We start from the raw sequence: 8,428 nt of genomic DNA, 5'->3' as shown, positions 1-8,428 counted from the left end.
AGGCCATAGAAGAGCTTGAAAATCATGTAAGCAGCCTGCTAAAGGAGAACCAAAAAAATGCTGAGGAAAATAACATCTTTAAAAAGAGGCTAACTCAACTGGAAAAAGAGCTCCAAAAAGCCAATGAGGAGAAGAATGCTTTAAAAAGCAGAATTAGCCAAATGAAAAACAAGGTTCAAAGGCTCACTGAATGAAATAGTTCTTTAAAAGAAAGAATCGAGTTCAGGGAAGCTAATGACTATGAAATAAACCAAGAAGTTAGAAAACAAAACCAAAAGTTTGAAAAAATAGAAGATAATGTGAAATATCTCATTGGAAAAACAACTGACCTGGAAAATAGATCCAGGAGAGACAATTTAAAAATTATGGGACTACCTGAAAGCCATGATCAAAAAATGAGCGTAGACATTATATTCCATGAAATTATCAAGGAAAACTGCCCTGATTCTAGAACCAGAGGGCAAAATAAATATTGAAAGAATCCACTGATCACCTCCTGAAAGAGACCTGAAAAGAGAAACTCCTAGGAATATTATGGCCAAATTTCAGAGTTCCCAGGTCAAGGAGAAAATATTTCAAGCAGCTAGAAAGAAACAATTCTAGTATTGTGGAAATACAATCAGGATAACACAGGATCTGGCAGCTTCTACGTTAAGGGATCAAAGGGCATATTCCAGAAAGGAACTGGAATTAAAACCAAGAATCACCTACCCAACAAAACTGAGTATAATACTTCAAGGGAATAAATGTTTATCCAATGATATAGAGGACTTTCAAGCGTTCATGATGAAAAGACCAGAAGTGAATAGAAAATTTGACTTTCAAACACAAAAATCAAGAGAAGCATGAAAAGGTAAACAAGAAAGGAAAATCATAAAAGACTTTCTAAAGCTGAACTGTTTACATTTCTACATGGAAAGATAATATTTGTAACTCTTGAGACTTTTCTCAGTATTTGAGTAGGTGGAAGCATTATACACACACACACACTCACACACACACACACACAGATAGAGAATACAGGTTGAGTTGAATCAGAAGAGATGATATCCATAAAAAAAATAAAATAAAAATTAAGGGGTGAGGGAGGAAATACTGGGAGGAGAAAGGGAGAAACGGAATGGGGCAGGCTATAGCTTATAAAAGAGATAAGAAAACTCTTGTTCAATGGAGGAGAAAAGGGAGAAAGTGAGAGGGAAAAAATGAAGCTTACTCTCTTCACATATGGCTTAAGGAGGGAATAACATGCTCACTAAATTTGGTATAAAAATCTATCTTACACTACAGGAAAGTAGGGGAGGAGGGGACAAGTGGGGTGGGGGGATTATAGAAGGGAGGGCAAATGGGAGAAGGGAGTAACTAGAAGTAAACACTTTTGGGAAAGGACAAAGTCAAATGAGAGAATAGAAAAAAGGGGGGGGACAGGGTAGAATGGAGGACAATATAGTTAGTATTACACAACATGATTATTATGGAAGGCTTTTGCAAAACAACACATATATAGCCTGTATTGAATTGCTTGCCTCCTCAGTGGGAATGGGGAAGGAGGGAGGGAGGGACAGAAGCTGGAATTCAAAGTATTAGAAACAAATGTTGAGAATTATTATTGCATATAACTGGGAAATAAGAAACACAGGTAATGGGGTATAGAAATTTATCTTGCCCTACAAGAAAAGAGAGAAGATAGGGATAAGGGAAGGGTGGTGTATGATAAAAGGGAGGGTACATTGAGGGAAGGGGTAATCAGAATGTAAGGTATTATGGGGTGGGGGAAGGGGAGAGATGGGGAGAAAAATTGGAACTCAAAATTTTATGGAAATGAATGTTGAAATCTAAAAATAAATAAATAAATACAATTTTGAAAAAAGAAGGCAGTTCAATTGAATGAAGAGTCAAGGATAAGGAGGAACCTAGGAAACTAGTAGGATGGTGGTACTCTCCAAGAAAATAGGGAAGTTTGGAAGACTGGTGGGTTTGGGTGCTATGTCTCACCAAGTTCTATTAACTATTCCTGGACTACCTTCCCACCATGGTGGAACAGACCACCCCACATAGACGCCACCTAGCTTGGGGACTGACAGGATCCAATGAGTGCTAGCCACACCTGCAGATGTTGCTCCTCTTTCCCACTCCATCTAGAGCCTGTTCCTCAGAGGAAGTGCTACTATCCCCACCTTATTTCCCCATTCTTATCTGCCCTGTTGCCATATATCCAGGTCAAGGAAGTGCTGGCACATTTCTTCCTCTCCACTTTCATTTTCATACCTTCCCTCACTCAGCACTTAGATCTTCCAGATTCTCTAGATCAGGGGTGGGGAACCTGTGGCCTTAAGGCCACATGTGGCCCTCTAGGTCCTCAAGTGCAACCCTCTGACTGAATCTAAATTTCACAAAACAAATCCCCTTAATAAAAGGATTTGTTCTGTAAAACTTGGACTGAGAGTTTTTTTTAAAAACTGACCCCCAAGGACCTAGAAAGCCACATGTGACCTTGAAACCATAGGTTCCTTAACCCTGCTCTAGATCCTTGGGTTTTCTTTGTCATCTATGGGCTTTCTCTTGCCCAGTAAGTTCAGTATGTGGATTAATATTTTATATTCCAACTACTCTATATTGACTTTTATAATAATAACAATAATAATTAGTATTTTAAATGACACTTTATGGTTACAAAGTACTTTTTAAATGTTATCTCATTTTATCTTCACCACAATACTGTTAGACTCTATCATTATTATTATTTTACAGATATGGAAACTGAGGTTAAGAGAGATTGTGACTTGCACACAGTCACACAGCTAGTAAATGTCTGAGATGGGATTTGAGTTCAGGTCTTTCCTGAATTCACATCCACTTCTCTCTTCTCTGTACCACCTGGCTGTGCAGCCTCCCTGTTTCTTGGCTTCCTCAGTTACTGTAAGAGCTGACTCTATTCTACGTCAACCTTGCACAGGAGTGGCAATACCAAGGATATCTCCCTCCTTAACAGAATTTTGCCAAAATGCCAGAATTCTTAGTTATGGGGCAGGGTGATATAGGATATGGCACTGGACTCGGAGTTAGGAAGACCTGGGTTCAAATCTTTCCTCAGAAACTTACTAGCAATGTGACCCTGTGCAAGTCACTTACCCTTTCTCAGCCACAGTTTCCTCATCTGTAATGAAGGGATTGGGCTCCATGACCTCTTAGGTACTTTTCCAGCTTTTTATCTATGATCCTGTTATACAGCTCTGAATCTAACTGCCTCCAGTTTCCAGATAAGGAAGCTAAAACTCAGAGAAGGGAAAGTATTTACCTTCTGCCACACAGCAAATTAGTAGTAGATATGAGTTTTCAACCCAATTCTTCAAATTTTCAGTCCTAGGATCATAATGTTGTAGATCTTAGAGCTGAAAGGGACCTCAGGGACTATATAGCCCAAACTCCTTATTCTATAAATTAGGAACTGAGACCCATAGGGCAACTAAATGGTACAGAGAACAAGGCACCAGGCCCAGAGTCACAAAGACCTAAATTCAAATCCAGCCTCAGATATTTACTACCTGGACAATTTACCCAACCTCTGTCCGCCTCAGTTTCCTCATCTGTAAAAGAGATAATAATAGCACCTGCCTTGCAGGATAATTGTGAGGATAAAATGAGATAATATTTATAAAGCACTTAGCACGCACCTGACACATAGTAAGCTCTATATCAATGTTAGTTATCATCATCATCATCATTACCTAAGGTCACACAGGTATTAAATGTCAGAGCTGGGATACAAACCCAGGTCTTCTGATTCCAAATCTATTATTTTTTCCACTGAACCATAAAAGTTTCTTGATGGTATCATTGGTGACGAAGATAACAATTACAATGATGATGGAAAAAATAGATCATCCCCAGATAATTTCAGGTATCAATAGGCAAAATGTTAGAAAGGGGATCACTGAAATACTCTAGACTTGAAGACTATGACGTTATACTCTCCCAGCCCCAAAATGAGTCACAATGAAATGGCTTAAATATAAAACATATGCAGCTGCTATTTCAGTCTGATGGAAATATATATGTGGTCATGTGGGATTGATTTTAAATCTTTAGGTTATGAGAGAATGCTGAGGGTTTCCCCATCATTAAGTAAGGGCATGAGTACCATTAATTATTTATTTGTCACAAAGAAATGATGATCTGATTAATTCCCTAAATGTGGGAAAGAGATTGCCCTGGAATTTCTATTTATTTTGATCTTCAAATGAAAGATTTTCATCTACAATGAAAATCATTGTAAGAAAAACAACTAAATCCCTATTTCCCAAGTGAGTCCATTCCTTACAGTTAGGGAGTTCTAACCTACTCCTGTCCATACCCACTCTTCTATCTCCTAGGCTGAGGCCTATCCAGTCTCTGGGACGGATCAAGGCTTCCCCATGGGCCTATAGCTACGTTAGCTATTCAACAATCCCTACTTGAAATGAGACTACATTCTAAAGGAGAAGGCAACAAGTGTGTATAAACACATATATAGCATAAATATAATGTAGTGCAGAAGGGGAAGGCCCTAGCAGCTGGGGCTTTAAGAAGGTGATTCTTAAACTGTACCTTGAAGTAAGAGAGAAATTCCATGAGAGGGAGGAGGGAGTGCATTCCAGGTATGGGGGGAGGGGGGAGGGGGGGAGGGAATGAGGGGGTGGGGCAGCCAATGGAAAGGTGCAGAGATGGAAATAAGCATGTCCTGTGTGAGGAAAAGAGAGAAGTTTGGCACAATTAGAAAGTGGGGGAGAGGTGTATAGTCCAATGAGACTGGAAAGATGGGCTGGGGTCAGATTATAAAGGATGATAATTTCATGAAATGAAACAAAATAAAATGAAATGAAATGGGGGGATGTGAGGGTCTTATTCACCAGTCACTCTTGCAGAAACCAGAGCCTATCATGCTCTAGACAGTGACATGGTACAGTCAAGGGAGCACTGGCCCTTGAGTCGGCACTTAACCTTAGTCTGCCTCAGTTTGCCCCAATGTAAAATGGCACTAATAACAGCACCTACCTCTCAGGGTGGTTGTAACAATTAAATGAGATAATATTTGTAAAGAGCTTACTAGCACATTGTAGCCATTTAATAAATGCTTTCTTCCTCCCTTCCTTCCTTCCTTCCTTCCTTCCTTCCTTCCTTCCTTCCTTCCTTCCTTCCTTCCTCCTTTCCTTCTTCCCTTCCTTCCTTTGCCATGAGGTGATGGAGGGAGGGGAGGAAGACAAGTGGTACATTACACTGGGGGCTTCATTTGGTCAGGAAGACTTGAGTTGAGATCCTGTCTCAGATACATATCAGTTATCTGACCTTGGGCGAGTCACTTAATCTCTATTTCTGTTTGTTTCTCTGTAAAATGAGGATAATCAGAGCACCTTCTGCCCAGGATTATTGTGAGAATCAAATTATATATTTGTAAAGTGATTTGCAAACTTTAAAGGGCTATATAAATACTAGCTATTCTATAAGTGCTAGCAATTATTATCAATACTTGGTCTTAATGGTCTTTATAGCTAAAAACAAAAGATACCTTATGAAGATCTAAATGGAAGAAGGACATGGTTGGCTGTGCTTACTAGATCATATCAATCTTTTTTCAATCCCATCCACCAGTTACGAAAGATTTCTGTTGATTTTTGGTTAGCACCTTTCACCTTCCACAACGTCAGTCAGTTGCTCTTACGTACTAATGAGAAGGTACTGCATTTTTATATACAAGATAAAACCCATAAGTGACAAAAGGTACTGCATTTTTATATTTATAAATACATTTTTATGTACAGTGTTTAACAAATGGGCTTAAAATCCACTGAAACTTTTCTTCTGGAAGATTTTGAAACAAGTTAAAAAAAATCTGTCTTCAAGTGTTTAAAGTGTGCAGATATGAAAGTTCTGATAAATTTAGCAGGGGATAGGACCTTCCTCACTTTCTCCTAAGACCATGAGAGTAGCTACCAGTGGAACACTTCAACTGTCAACCTGTCATCCAATCCTTGTTCTTGTCATATGAATTTTCAGCAAAGGTTATGGTGTTCCCATGTTTCTCCGCCACGTAGTAACACTAGCAACATCCTGTAGCACCATAAAATCTTAGGGTAAAGTTAATCATTAACCACACTTAATGTAAACTCATATTTCAAATTACTTGATAATTTGATTTCTTTGGGCTAACTTCTCATCAGATCATAATGGTTTTTATACATGATATGGGTGACAAAGAACTCATAGTAGGATTAAGCATCAGTGCTGCATTTTCTTTTTGTCCTCTTTTATTTGAATTATTAGCATTACTTTCTTTTAAAAGTAATTTTATTGCTATATTTTGTTTGTAAAATTTCCCTTCTATCCCCCCTTCCCTCCCAGAGAGCAACCCCATATAACAAAGAATATTTTAAAATAAAAGAAAAAGTATTATTTTAAACAATGGTTTCTTTGCAGAAACGTTTTTAAGTCACAAGCCCATTTTGCGAGGGTTAATATAGTTAAAACTTGATAATATCATACATAAATCCACTTAATCAGGAACATGTAAACATTGCAACGTGCAGAAAACAAACAAATAAGTGAGGGCAACATGACAACCTCTCCTCTCATCCTCTTAGGTGAGAACCTCACCTCATATTTTTTTGAGGAAAGTAAGTCTGTTCAATAAGGGCTCCTGCTCTCTCCTCCTTAGATATCCTCTTCTACTATTTACTCCTTTATGCCAGTCTCTGATAAAGAGACAGCCCTTCTCACAAAGGCCCTCTATGAATACCCCTGATCTCATTCCCTCCTGTCATCTCCAGCAAAGTGCCCCCATTATCATTCCCTCTCTCATCACAAACTTCAAACCCAACCCCAGTGTACTGGTTCCTTCCCCGCTGCCTACAAACGTATCCTTTGAACCCTGACTGCTATCCCCAAAGCTACTGCTCTTATTCCTCCTTTCTTTCTCTCTCAAATTCTTTGAAAAAGCCAGCTACACAAACATCTCACAGCATATACCACAATAAACAGTTAGTGTAAATATAAAAATATATCATAAAGAAATCTGAAGAAAAGATAAAAGAAATAGGATGATGGGGATTTATCAAACAAGGTACAAAGAGAACAGATAAAAATGGACAATATTGATTAATAAAATAGAAAAGGTTTTACTTAAACAAAATCAAGCATTTGGAATTAGAAGGGAAACAGTTAATTTGCGAAAAGATGCAGGAGATATATATATATATACATATATATGTAAAACAAGAGCCATTCTTTCCTAGATGGTCAGATATGATAAAGCAGTTTTCAAAAGCAACTCAAGCTATCAACTACATAAAAACAATGCTTTGAAATCACTAATAATAGTGGAAATGCAAATCAAAACAATTCTTGAGCTACCATAGCCATCTGATTAGCTATAATCAACAGAGCACTAGCATTACCAGGAATTGGGAAAAGCTTCCTCTAGAACGTGAGACTTTAGCTGAGATTCAAAGGAAACCAGGGAAGCCAGGAGACAGAGAAGAGGAGGTAAAGAATTCCAATTCTGGAATAGCCAATGAAAATAGTCAGAAGGTCTTCCAGTTCAAGTGTCTTTTATGCAGGATCACCTCTGTGGACCTTGTGAACTCTGATTTTTTTTGTTTTTAATTTTAGGGTAGAAATAGGGAAAGTTATATCCTTTCTGATTAGTATAAGAAAACATCATAGAGCAGCTAGAATTCCAACAGTCTAGCTACAAATAGCTTGTCCAGTTGGGCATGAAGCATTCAGGTATACAGTAGGGCTTATGGAAAAGGGTGGAAAAGGAAAAGGAGAGAAAGGGGTTGAAGGTTGTTTCAAATAAATACCTATTCTCTGTTGGTGATGCCTGGGGGCACTGAGGCAAAAATCATTGGTATGGCTTCAGAAACAAACCTGTTAGCAGCTAATTTTTCATTTTTCCTGCCCAGCTGTCTGCATTTGGACAGTTAATCACCTGAAATACTTTTGATGGATTCATCTGTGAATTTATCTGTGTGCGTTTCATTTCCTAACTCATTCTATGGATTTGATTTCCAAATTCTGTTTTTCTCTGATGGCACTATCCTAACCTATTAGAAAGGGGGACTCTTGGAAAACCTCCCACAAACCAGTCCATTTGTCTTCTCCTTGCCCTCCCAACCCCAAATTTAAAAAGTACACAGACCATGGCTTGTCACTATTATATCCAACTCCCTCAGGTGGAAACTTTATTTGAGATTAATAGAGACCACAGTTGGTGGCAAGGAGCTTTATGCTTCTAGTTTGTGTGTGAAAACTGGAGTCTCTAATATCGGGTGGAGACCAAAAGAGCTTCATTCTAGATAAAAGAAGGAAAAAGTATTGGGGAAGTCTCTCATTGTATAACCCTGCAGTGCCACCTACAGATAGTATGAGACACAGAGAGGTGGGACTAAGGAGG

Source organism: Notamacropus eugenii, chromosome 1 (assembly GCF_028372415.1).
Source record: "Notamacropus eugenii isolate mMacEug1 chromosome 1, mMacEug1.pri_v2, whole genome shotgun sequence".
Lineage (NCBI taxonomy): Eukaryota > Metazoa > Chordata > Mammalia > Diprotodontia > Macropodidae > Notamacropus > Notamacropus eugenii.
The sequence above is the reverse complement of the archived record's forward strand: the minus strand, read 5'-3'. Positions refer to the sequence as shown.